Genomic DNA, 13078 nt, shown 5'->3' with positions numbered 1-13078 from the left:
CATGTACCCTAGAACTTAAAGTATATGTAAAAAAAAAAACAACAAACCTTATTTTTAGAAATCTGAAAACAATAAATACTGGTACTAAGATTATAATATATGGTGATTCTTTTCCACTTTTACTTCATTCTGTTGTCCTCAGAACCGAGGAAGAAGTGTTTTCCAGAAATCTCAGAGTCTACTTTTGTTAATCCACACTTGTCTCCTGAGGGGGATGAGATATTGTATGCTGTTACTGTATTTGAAAATCATACTAGAATTCACTTCAGACTAAGCACTGTTATGTAGTTGGAACTATATACACTTGGACATACTATATGACAACACTGAAAATGGGTGTTGTATATAAACTTCCCTCTATCTGGATATGTTTTAAATGCCACAGCAAATAGAAACGTTGCCAAGACAGGAAGAATACTAAAGAATAAACATTTCAGCCTTCCAGAGGCTATAATTCATTTAGTCATTCATTCTAACACACTCATTCATTTAACAAGTATGTATTCAGCATATGCTAGAAACCAGGCACTGACATAGGTGCTAAGGACACACTAGTGAACCTTAAGGATGGATGGAAATCCCTACCTTGTTAAGCAGACCTTCTGCTAATAAGATGTATCTTCAACATACTAGACTCTTGTTAACATACCCCTAGAGCAGGGGCATGTTAATGTACCAAAATTTTTCTGTGAAGGGTCAGATAATACATATTTTAGGCCTTGTAGGCTATATAGTTTCTATTATAACCACTCTGATCTGCCATTGTAATGTGAGAGCAGCCATAGGTAATGTGTAAATAAATGTGGCTATATGTCAATAAAAACTTTAAGTACAAAAGCAGGTAGTTCAGTTAGACTATAGATCGTCTAGTCTTAGTCTCTGACTTGATAACTTAGAACAGAGACAAAAAGCTGCACAATATGAAAAGTTACTTTAGAAATCAATCCAGAAATCTTCATTTTGCAGATGAATTAAATGAGGTCCTGAGAGGTTTAGCTCCAGGTAACAAAGTAAACTAATGGCAGAACCAGAACTAGAACCTATAACTCCTGACTCTTCGTAGAGTTTCTTTCTACTTCAGTAGATTGCCTCTCCTGTGCTGGAAGTCATAGGACTTACTACAGTGTTGTTGTACTATGTGAAAGAGAACATTTTTCTTCGGTTTCTTGGGATCCAAACACTGCTAGTTTTAAAAACACCTGTGCACTATCATCACTATCACCACTATCATCACTACCATCATCACTAGCCTCACTATCATTACAACCACCACCACTACTAACGTCATCAGTATCATTATCACCACCATCATCACCATCATCATCACAAGAAACAACCAAAGACCACCACAAAAACTCAGAGTCACAAAGGGGTTTATTTTTCTTGGTGCAGCAGGATCTGAGAGTGCATTTAAGTGTCATTGTGAAAGCACCTCAGTAAGGGGGTGTTGAGAGGAGCTTCTTATGGATTTGGGTTTGTGCCGATGGTTCTGAGGATGGATTGCAAAGCAGAAACTCATTCTAGATCAAATGCTATCAAGAAACCGAGACTGTTTTAAAGTCCTTGGGATTAAAAAAAAAAAGAGAGAGAGAGAGAAACAGAGACAGCTGATGATTGTATTTCTTTATTTTGTCTAGCAGGTGGGAGGATTATAGCATAGGTAGAGTTGTGTTGGTAAAGAAGTGCCAATCACTCAGCCAGAAGAGGGGCAAGCTAGTCATTTTTGTGGTGGTGAGTGGTCTTGTTGCTCTTTTGTTTCAAGCATCAGTTTTTTACTTTCTTGTATTTTCATACTTCAATAGCAATAAATAAGGTCTACTGTTTAAAAATGATAAAATTCAGATGGGAAAAAAAGAAAATTAAAATCCTCCATCCATAGATAACAATAATTAACAACTTGGTATGTACCACTTTTCTGTGTATACATGCACATACATATATTTGCACAAGATATGGGATAACAGTATACATTCCAATTGAAACTACATTTTTACTTAATGTATAAAACATGTTTCCATAAAAGCATCATTTTAATGAGTTCAAAGATATTTCACTATGTGAGTCTGCCATAATTTATTTAACCAGTTACTTGTTATTATATACTTAGAAGAAGGTTTCCAGTCTTTGCTGTTATTAAAACATAGTCATTTTGTGCAAATTCCAAATACTTTCCTTGGGCTAAATTCCTAGAACTAAGAATGTTTAGATCAATGCGTATATACATTTTAAGACTTTAAAAAAATGTTAGTAAATTTCCATCAGAAAATCTGTATAAATTTTGCTCATGCATATAGTGTATGAGAATATTCCTAATCCTCCAAAATAAAATATCCATTTTACTTAAAACTGACTCTAGCATAATGTCCTAAGACCATAATTTTATTCTTTTTACATAGAATTTATTCACATTTCCCATCAGTCCAATAAACTTTCATTGAATATTAGTGTGGGCCAGTCACCGTGCTAGGTGCTGAATATAATCTGTGATTTTTCATAGTCAGTATCTTTACTTGTCACCGTCTAGATACATGACCATCAACCACTTTTATAGAAAAAGGTAAGAGGAAATATAAATCTTGTTAGATGAGGTTTTTTAGGAGGAGAATTGTGTCTGTATTGTGGCACCACTAACAATCCATTACAAATACTTTATCATCATCATCTTGGATGTGCGACACAAGTTAACATTTTCTCCAAATATTTTATTTAGTTCTATACTTTAGATAAATTAATATAACTTTTGTCTGTTTTTTGTCCAAATATTTATTGAACTCCTAAGAAAATATTAGTAATCACCATAAAATACATTACTGACTCATAGGCAAACTCTGAACTAGTCATTCTGGACAAAAAAAAAAGTTGCTGGATGTAATTTCCATATCCTTGTTGTTCCACTGTTCAATTAGGAATATTTGTCAAGTCTCTCTCAAAAGAGATAACAACACAAGTATTCATATGTGAGATTGCACTAGCTATCTTGAAAATAAAGCTTCATGTTGCAAGGAAAAATTAAAACTGGAATCGAAATGTCTAAAATACACAATTGTAAAGTGAGATAATTTTTTTCTTTAATTTTATTTTCTGCTACACTTTCTTAAGATTAGGGAGGGGCTTCATTATTAACCAGATTCTTGCTTTCTATTAAAAGCATATACACCGTGAGCTTGGGCATATACACCATCCTAAAATTCTGTTGCATGTGTACACTTTTCATTTCCTTGTATCTTTTTTACCCAATTCAGTGCATGTCAATAGACACTATTAGACTTTCATACTAACAGCTGTAGCTATTTTATAAATTAAAATAAATTCATAAGAGTTTCAAAAGATAATTTCATTTGACATTTATCTGTATTCAGAAGTGAAATATATCTGCTAATATCACACGTAGGTTGTTTCCTCAATACTTTCTTTTGCCTTTTGAATTATTGTTGAGTCCTTTCACATGAAACTTATTTAAGCTGTAATGATCTGTTTTTAAAACAAATCATGATAATGACTGTAATTTTCATTCTTTACAAGCTACTTTAATTTTAAAGTAGCATTGAATAATTCTACAAAATTTGGATTAAAATAAAATATAAAATGCATTCAGCATAGGAAATATTATTCCTTTGATATATTTTCTTTGTATCCACATCGTTCTAAAGCAATTTTATATATTTTATATTCATCAATTACAATAAAGATGAATTTTAATATGTGCAGAAAATCATAATCATACATAATATGTATAAGTCTTAGTCTTCTTTTCATTATTACGATTTTAAATTGCTACTTTATAACTTAAAGTGACAACCAAAATTATCATTGGCACCCTGAGTTTTAAATATGCTAATACATTAATTGAGTTGGCTTTGTTGCTTTTATGTAACTTTGCAAGGTTTGTGTGTTGAGAGTGATATAAGTTCAAAGATCTCAATGTGAATCATTACTGAGACAGTTATAAATATCATTAATTGTTTAATTTTGGTATTTATATTTTGTAAATGAAATTAATTTGAAATAACTAATATACTTTGTTATTCTTTTATTCATTTTGACTTAACAAATGCATATTGAATACTCTGTGTAAAACACTGCATGAGGGGTCAGCCCGTACTTCCCATACTTTCATAAAAGAACCATTATTTTTTTGGCAAAATCTCTTTCTCTTTACTCTCTTTTTCTCTTTCTCGCACACACATACACACATACAGAATTTATTCAGCAAAAGTAAAAATTATATATATATATACAATCAGTTTTTACTGTTTATAATTTTTTATTCTTTAATTTACAGTAAACTTTCCTGGGGCGGTGTGTAGTGGTATATATTTTGCTAATACATGGAGTCCTGTGCTCGCAACCACAATCAAGCTACTAAAGAGTTTCTTCACACACACATACCAATTTCTCATGCTGCCTTTTTGTAATTGGCCCCTCCTCCACTTCAATCCCTGGGAACCACTGATCTGTTCTCTGCCTGATAGTTCTTGCCTTTTCCAGAATGTCATATAAATGAAGTCATAGAGTATGCAGTCTTTGAATGGGGTTTCTTGCACTTAGCATAATGCATTTGAGATCATCATGGTGTCATACATATCAGTAGTTCCTTTTTGTTGCTGAGCAATGTTACACTGAACGTATGTGCAACTGTTTCACTAATTGGGGGACATTTTGGTTGTTTCAACATTTAGCAGTTATGAATAAAGCACTTGAAAAGATTAGCTATTTTGCTAAACATAAGTTTTTATTTCTCTTGTATAAATAGGAGTGAGATTGCGGGTCATATGGTAAATGAATGTTTAATTTTAGAAGAAACAGCCAAACTGTTTTCCAAAGTGGCTGTGCCATTTTACATTCCCACCAGCAATGTGTGAGAGTTCCAGTTGCTCTGCCTCATTGCCAGACTTATGACGGTTAGTTCTATCAATTTCAACTATTTAAATAGACGTATGTTGTATTGCATTATGGTTTTAATTTTTTCATTGTCCTAATGACTAATGACACTAAGGTTATTTTCCATTTGCATATCTTCTCTGGTGAAGCATTTAAAAAAAATCTTTGACCATTTTAAAATTGGGAGATTTTGAAAATGTTGAATTCTGAGATCTGGATACAAGTCATTTGTCAGATATGTGATTTGAAAATAAATTACTTAAATACGCTTGCTGTTTTATTCTCTTAACAGTGTTAAAAGCCTTATTTAACAATTTTTTATTTTAGGGCTCATGCTTTTGTTGTCACATCTAAAATCCCTTTGCCTAATCCAAGGTCTTAAAACTTTCTCCTATGTATTCTCATAGATGTTTTTTAAAGGCTGGCTTAATGTTCAAGTCATCCTAGACAGAACCTTGCTGATTCTGTTAGGTCTTTGGACACTGAGCATCATTATCTAGGTTTCTCTCTTGATTTGGAGACCACCCAAGTGAAAGTGCTATGTAAATTCTAGAATGCTATAGACTTTTTAGTTATGTTTCCTTACTTTTAAAATTATGAAAACTGTTTTAAAATTAGGAACTGTTATGTACTTACATGTGGGTCACAACCCTGTGGCTCATTTCCCGAGTTCCCTGAACCTGTGCTCTTTCTAGCTCAGTAAAATGCAGCATGGTGGTTATGAGTTCTGGATCTAAGTAGATTTGCTTTTTGATAAACCTGGCTCTGGACCCACTAGCTGAGAGAATTTGGGAAGACTATGTAGCTCAGTAGCAGTTTCCTCTGTGAAGTAAAAAACTCAATCTTTCCCAGTGTTTTAGCAAATCTGTTGTTGTTAGTTAGCAATTGTTGTCATTTGTATTGAAATGCTGCCTTGCTCCTTCCATTCTCCTCCCGTTATTAAATTACACAAGAGTCCAGGAGTTGAGGTTCTTTCCTTGTTGCCAGTCTTTCCTGTTGTTGGCCAGCATCCCAGATACCCCATTGCAGTGCACCCTCCACCTACAGAGACTTTACCCCACCCAGTTGCTCTCTGATGATGATAATCACCAGTTGTGCCAAAAGACACCGCGTGTCTCTAGACATGAAATTCCACCTGCCGAATCTGTCCCTCTCCACCACCTACCCTTCCCTGAAGTTCACTACAAGTTAGAGTAAATGCTGATTCCCAGGTCCCAGCTCCTCGTGAGGTTGCCTGTACTCCACTCTCCAACTCAGAAGCTCTCTCCAATATATCTATTTTGCCTCTTTTCAAAGCATTCAAAAAAGCTTTGTCACCTCTTTTTTAAGTTCTTAATTAAAAGACAAAACTCACATCATAAATTCACCACTGGTTTCTACTTGCATGGGATTGAAATCTCTTACTTAAGTTTAGGAAGTTCATAACAGACTGTATAGGTAATTTTCTGCCCCTCTTGATTTAAAATGGCTACTATGATGGAAATTCAGATTGCATAACACATTCCATTTCAGTGGAATGGGATTGAGGAAATTATGGGGTGGCAATAATTTGAACATGATGGGTATTGAAAAGTTTCATGTTCCAGAACCGTGGGTATGTCGAGGCAAAGCCTGACTCTTTTAGCTATAAAACCAACTGCTGAACTGTACAGAGGTTTACTGTCTCAGGTCACATAAGATTTCTTTTGTGAAAGGTTCTTTTATTTGTTTGGGAGTTGGAGATACTGCTTACATTGCTCTGTAGTGTTTTGAATGCCATCATTTTTTCCCCTTTGTAAATACAGGAGTTTTCTGTGTGTTTTGAAGTCTGTTTTCATCTTCTTTCATCTCTTCTCACTCTCGAAACTAAAGTAAGGATGTGAGAGATGTAACATCTCCACTCACTTCCCCATCCGGGAGCTGTGATTTTTCAGAGGAAGAGAGAGAAGTGCCTTTTGATTATTGTTTAGGGGCAATTGCAACATCTTCCTGGAAAGTTAAGCACAAGGAGAGATCAAATGCTCTGGTTTGAAGTCCAGTTGTATTCGCAGCTCACGTGAGAAAAATGTGAAATCAAGGAAAAAAACAGATGAATAAAAGTAAACCAAAATCCAAATGATAGTGAAGTTCGAGCAAAATATTGTAGAAATGTGAAGAAATGACATGCTGTAAGCCAGTGGAAGATGGATACTAGCAATTTATTATCAAGGGTATGGGTATGTTAAAAAAAAAAAAAACCCAGGTGGAGTCCACTTCTTAGGCTCTTGGACCACCATGCAGTTAGCTTCTGCCTGCTGTCCCATGGAAAGTCTCTCTGGAATCACCTGCTACCTCATAGGTACAGGCAGAGTCAAAGTGGGTGCCAGCCACCCATCTTATTGAATCAGTGCTGATGGGGTGCCAGGAAATAATTAATGCATTCAATGTCTTATTCTGAGGATGGTTAAAAAGTGAGATTTTTAAACAAAATTGTGTCAGAAGCATTGAAGTCTTTGGTTAGCCTATCATGGCCTTCGTTGTCCTTCCATTTGTTCTGCTAGGAAGGGCTGTTATCACTTTTCAACATCTTGTATTCTCTTTTATTAACACTTTGGGCTCCTTTTGTGATTATGATATGGTTTGAGCTGTGATTTTTATGATTCATGTCACTTTGGTGTTTATTAGAACTGCATGTTGCTGGGTACAGTTTATCAAAACTGCATATTACAGGCTCAGGCCTGTACTCACAGCATTTTGAGGAGCTGAGGTGGGAGGATCGCTTGAGCCCAGGAGTTAAAGACGAGCCTGGCAGCATGGCAAAACTCCATCACTACAAAAAATACAAAAGCTAGCTAGGTGCGATGGCGTGCATCCATAGTCCCAGCTACTAGGGAGGCAGAGGCAGGAGGATTGCTTGGGCCTGGGAGGTCAAGCTGCAGTGAGCCATGATAGCACCACTGCACTCCAGGCTGGGTGACAGAGCAAGATTCTATTTCAAAACAAAACAAAACAAAATAAAAACCCTGCATATTGGGGTGGTAAATCTTGATGTCAGAATGAGCAGAGCACCTAGCTCCATCTTAGGGATTTTCCCATTGCCAGTGACCTGGAACTCTCTCTTACATGATGTCAGCAGTCCTGAAGGAGGTAAGATAGAGTGAGACCCACCACACCACTGGAAAAACATCTTAAAACTGAGGTGAAGGTCACAGTTGTTAATTCCTGCCTCTTGTAGTGATACCTTTACTCCCTAGGGGAGGCTGTCAGACACGAATGATTGGGGAAACACTTGACAGCATGGATGGTGTGAGTAAACCTCTATCCCTGGAGCAAGATGACCCTACTTATTCTTGCACAATGACTAAAGAAGAGACTATATGCTGAAATGCATTAGATCTGTATATGCCTTATTCCTGGGCACAGTTGGACCCACAGTAGAGCGATGCTCTTGGGAAGGGGCTCTAACTCTCCTGTTATTATCCTTTGTACTAGATGGAGAGAGCAAATAATATGCAGTCTAGATTTGCATACCAACTACTCAAGGAGTCACAGACACATATCTCGCAGCTAGCTACCTGCTATCATGGATATCAAATCCCTGGTGTGATAGAACCTGGACACATTGTACAAAGCTGAAAATAATAGAATCTCCTCCCATTGGAGAATGAGGAGCCACTAATCTCAGGCAGCTTCTTGTCAGTCAGTGTGGAGGCAGCCACCAATATTATCCAGCAGAAACTCTTGTTTACCTCTCCAAAATAATATATGAAAAAGAGAATAGGCCAGGTATAGTGGCTCAAGCCTGTAATGTCAGCACTTTGGGAGGCCGAGACAGGCAGATCACGAGGTCAGGAGATCGAGATCATCCTGGCTAACTCAGTGAAACCCCGTCTCTACTAAAAAATACAAAAAATTAGCTGGGCGTGGTGGCGGGCGCCTGTAGTCCCAGCTACTCAGGAGGCTGAGGCAGGAGAATGGCGTGAACCCGGGAGGCAGAGCTTGCAGTGAGCTGAGATCCGGCCACTGCACTCCAGCCTAGGTGACAGAGCGAGACTCTGTCTCAAAAAAAAAAAAAAAAAAAAAAGAAAAGAGAATAATAACATTGTGAGGACATATGTTAATTTTTGCATTTATAGCAAGGGAAGGAGGATAGAATATGGGTAAATATTCAGAAACAGATGAGGTTATGGGTTTGGTGGAGGAATTGAGGTAATTACACACAGCAGGTTTCTATTTTCTTTATTAACAGCAGGTTAGGTCATTTGTTGAGAATGAAGTGAGCAGCATCTGGTTCAGAGGTTTGAGGAAGGTGGAGAAGTACAAAAATAGTCACTGTGGACAACAGGAAAGAGATTTTCCTGGAGAAGAACTGCAGGATTTCTGGACAGTTACAGTTTGAAGCCATGAATTTTTAATGGTATCAATCTCAGTGGTTGTGTGATTATTCTCTAGCAGTGATTGAATCAGCAGTCCAGGTATAAATATGAAGAAGGTAGACTTTGGGATGAAGCAGGGTTGAAAATTTACTTTATGGCATTGTGTCAGGGTGGTTGTACTTAATATTACCATTTGTTGCCATTACTTTTAATGGCAAAAACTGCTATTATTTTTGCACTAACCTAATATATTGGTAGAGAACAATTGTAATGATAAAAGTATTTAGGACATGGCCACAGGGCCTGCAGTTTGAAATGGAATGGGAATGAAGATGATGAAATGAGGCAATGGAAAAGATAAGAGTCTTAGAAATGTAGCTTAGACTCCAAAGCAAACTAAAATACCAAGGAAACAGTGAAACATTTGATGAAGAATGAATCAATTACTTGTAAAATTTAGGAAACATGAAGTAACTTAATGGCAATCTATTTCATGGCTATTTTTGTGGGTTCCTCCTTTTGCTTATACCCCACAGGAAACTCTTATTTCCTCCAGCTTGAACTGTGTCAGAGCTAGATGGGAGTCTGCAGTTGTCCACTGAGGAGCCATGATGGTTACAAATACTCAACCATCATACAGGTCCATGGTTTCTCAACTCACAGGGATGAATGAAAAAGTAACCAGAAGCTGAGGGAAGAAAAACTGGGCTTCTAATGACAGGCTAGAGTGAAATGAAGAAATGAAAGTTCTTGCAAGAGAGACATAGCCTTTAGTGAGGCCAACACAGCGCATGGTCAGCCCATAGACCAAAGTCAATTGCTTAGCTTACCTGTGCTTATGTGTCTGCCCAGGCCCTTCCCACCTGCAGATCCATCCCACACAGACAGTGTTCCACCTGAACGTGAAATGCATTCACTGATTTCTCTAACTCACACCCTCATACATCTCCCTATGTTAGAATAGAAGGTGGAACACTTTAGAAAGGTAGTGGGATAAGAAAGCCCTGCTCTTGATCAGGATTGAATTATATAAAATTATTTTTAAATCTGCTTCTGAGTTGTGTAACAGAAACTCACAAGACTCCTGCAATCAGAATTATTATTATTATTATTTATTATATTTTAAGTTCTGGGATACATGTGCAGAACCTGCAGGTTTGTTACATAGGTATACACGTACCATGGTGGTTTGCTGCACCCATCAACCCATTATCTACGTTAGGTATTTCTCCTAATGCTATAGCTCCCCTAGCCCTCCACCCCGTGACAGGCCCTGGTGTATGATGTTCCCCTCCCTGTGTCCATGTGTTCCCATTGTTCAACTCCCACTTATAAATGAGAACACGCAGTGTTTTGTTTTCTGTTCCTGTGTTAGTTTGTTGAGAATGATGGTTTCCAGCTTTATCCANTATATAAAATTATTTTTAAATCTGCTTCTGAGTTGTGTAACAGAAACTCACAAGACTCCTGCAATCAGAATTATTATTATTATTATTTATTATATTTTAAGTTCTGGGATACATGTGCAGAACCTGCAGGTTTGTTACATAGGTATACACGTACCATGGTGGTTTGCTGCACCCATCAACCCATTATCTACGTTAGGTATTTCTCCTAATGCTATAGCTCCCCTAGCCCTCCACCCCGTGACAGGCCCTGGTGTATGATGTTCCCCTCCCTGTGTCCATGTGTTCCCATTGTTCAACTCCCACTTATAAATGAGAACACGCAGTGTTTTGTTTTCTGTTCCTGTGTTAGTTTGTTGAGAATGATGGTTTCCAGCTTTATCCATGTCCCTGCAAAGAACATGAACACATCCTTTTTTATGGCTGCATAGTATTCCATGGTGTGTATGTGCCATATTTTCTTTATCAAGTTTATCATTGATTGGCAGTTGGGTTGGTTCCAAGTATTTGCTGTTGTGAACAGTGCTACAATAAACATATGTGTGCATGTGTCTTTATAGTAGAACGATTTATAATCCTTTGGATATATACCCAGTAATGGGATTGCTGGATCAAATGGTATTTCTGGTTCTAGATCCTTGAGGAATCGCCACACTGTCTTCCACACTGGTTGAACTAATTTACATTCCCACCAACAGTGTAAAAGCATTCCTATTTCTCTACATTTTCTCAAGCATCTATTGTTTCCTGACTTTTTAATGATTGCCATTCTAACTGGCATGAGATGGTATCTCATTGTGGTTTTGATTTGCATTTCTCTAACGACCAGTGATGATGAGCTTTTTAAAATATATATATATGTTTGTCGGCCGCATAAATGTCTTCCTTTATCAGAATTATTTTTAAAGGTAGTTTTGAGAAAGAGAATTTGGGACTGTACTACAGAAAGTCTTAAATTTCAAGATAAGGAATTTAGACTTTATTCTAAGATTCTAAACTAAGGCTCTCCCCTTTGGGGACAGAAAGATAACATGTTGGAAGTAGCACTTTTAGAAGATTCGTGAGATGCTGGTGGATGGATGAAATGTATGTTTGTTTCACCTTACATCAATGGGAAATTTGTCTTTTGTTCACTATCAACAGATCTTGTAGTTTCTTCCTAAATAATGTCTTTAAATAGTTTTCCTTTTTCTTCTATTATTCTCTCAATTTCATATGCAGCCACTATCATTTTATTTATTTTTTCTCTTAATTTGCTCTCAGACATCCACCTTTCCTCCTTTAGTTCGAAAATGCCAGCTACTTTTGTCTTTTTAGTAACTTTTGTGGAAGAAGATCACCCATTGAACTAATCAAAAACCCTCTCAGTGGTCTCATTTTAATTAAATAAAATCTCCAATTATGAGTTCAAGGTTCTTCTATCCATTCCTTATCTAATTTAATTTCCTTTATTTCTTAGGATTGCCTCTTTTACTGTATGTTTTCCAGTGAGATGAAGATTTTGGTCATTTCCTCATTCATATTCCTGCTTTTCAAAACCCAAGCAAGAAAGGAAACTTCTGCACTGACTTTCTCATTATGAAATCTTAACATTCACTAACCGGCCATGATGGACAACCAGCCAAATGGACACATATACACTAGTCTGTATCTGCAGAGAAAGAACTGCAAATCTCTGTGATCAGAAAACTATCCTATCTTGTACATTATTAAAAGTCTGCCTCCAAAATGTTTACTTCTGGAATACTGTAATTGAATAGAATCAGGGATCCTACCTGTGTCCTTCAACTTTCACATCTTGTCTACTGAAGTAAAGGTTGAATTTGCATTAGACCCAATGCAGTAGACCCAGTAGTCTGTGAATGGAAATGGGCAAACCTGTGACCTCCCAAAAATTAAATGTGAAAGTTTTGTTTGTGTATACTCATGGCATTATTCTTTTAATGAGGAGATAATCTGTATACTTTTCTTTTTTAAAAGATACTTTTATTTCCTTATTGTTGTGAACTGACACAGCTAATTTCTTTCTGAAGAGGTTCTTTGGTTGATAATGATAGCAACTAGTTTGATGTGGCTGGTGAGAGTTAGCAGTCCCCCACAATCTTACTTTCAGGTTATAATGAAAGAAATCTCTTACAAAATTTTTACACATGGTGAAGGCTGCTCTCTGCTTCCAAGATATCCTCTTCTCACTGCAGCCTCACGTGACAGAAAGGCAAAAAGGGACTAATGCTGTGTCCTCACATGCAGAGAGATGGAAGGGCCAGGCAGCTCTCGGAAACCCCTTTTATAAGGTCATTAATCCCATTCACAAGGATGGAGCCCTCATGACTTAATCACTTCCCAAAAATTTTTTGTTTTTTCATGATTATGGGTACGCAATTGTTGTACATATTTATGGGGCACATGTGATGTTTTGATACAGGATACAATGTGTAATAATTACATCAGGGTAAT

General features: G+C 36.8%; 1 long non-coding RNA gene across 1 annotated transcript in view; it reads left to right on the top strand.

Annotated features, from left to right (window-relative positions):
- LOC108544242 (uncharacterized) overlaps nt 1-12596 on the top strand; it is a 41083-nt gene extending 28487 nt beyond the window's left edge. Inside the window, exon 3 of the long non-coding RNA XR_001889777.1 lies at nt 12081-12596. This is a non-coding gene — a long non-coding RNA (uncharacterized LOC108544242). The remainder of the gene's footprint in view (nt 1-12080) is intronic.
- The last annotated feature ends 482 nt before the right edge of the window (nt 12597-13078 follow it).

The sequence above is a fragment of the Rhinopithecus bieti genome, unplaced genomic scaffold, assembly GCF_001698545.2.
Source record: "Rhinopithecus bieti isolate Rb0 unplaced genomic scaffold, ASM169854v2 scaffold_25971, whole genome shotgun sequence".
Taxonomy (NCBI): Eukaryota; Metazoa; Chordata; class Mammalia; order Primates; family Cercopithecidae; genus Rhinopithecus; species Rhinopithecus bieti.
The sequence above is the reverse complement of the archived record's forward strand: the minus strand, read 5'-3'. Positions and strand labels throughout refer to the sequence as shown.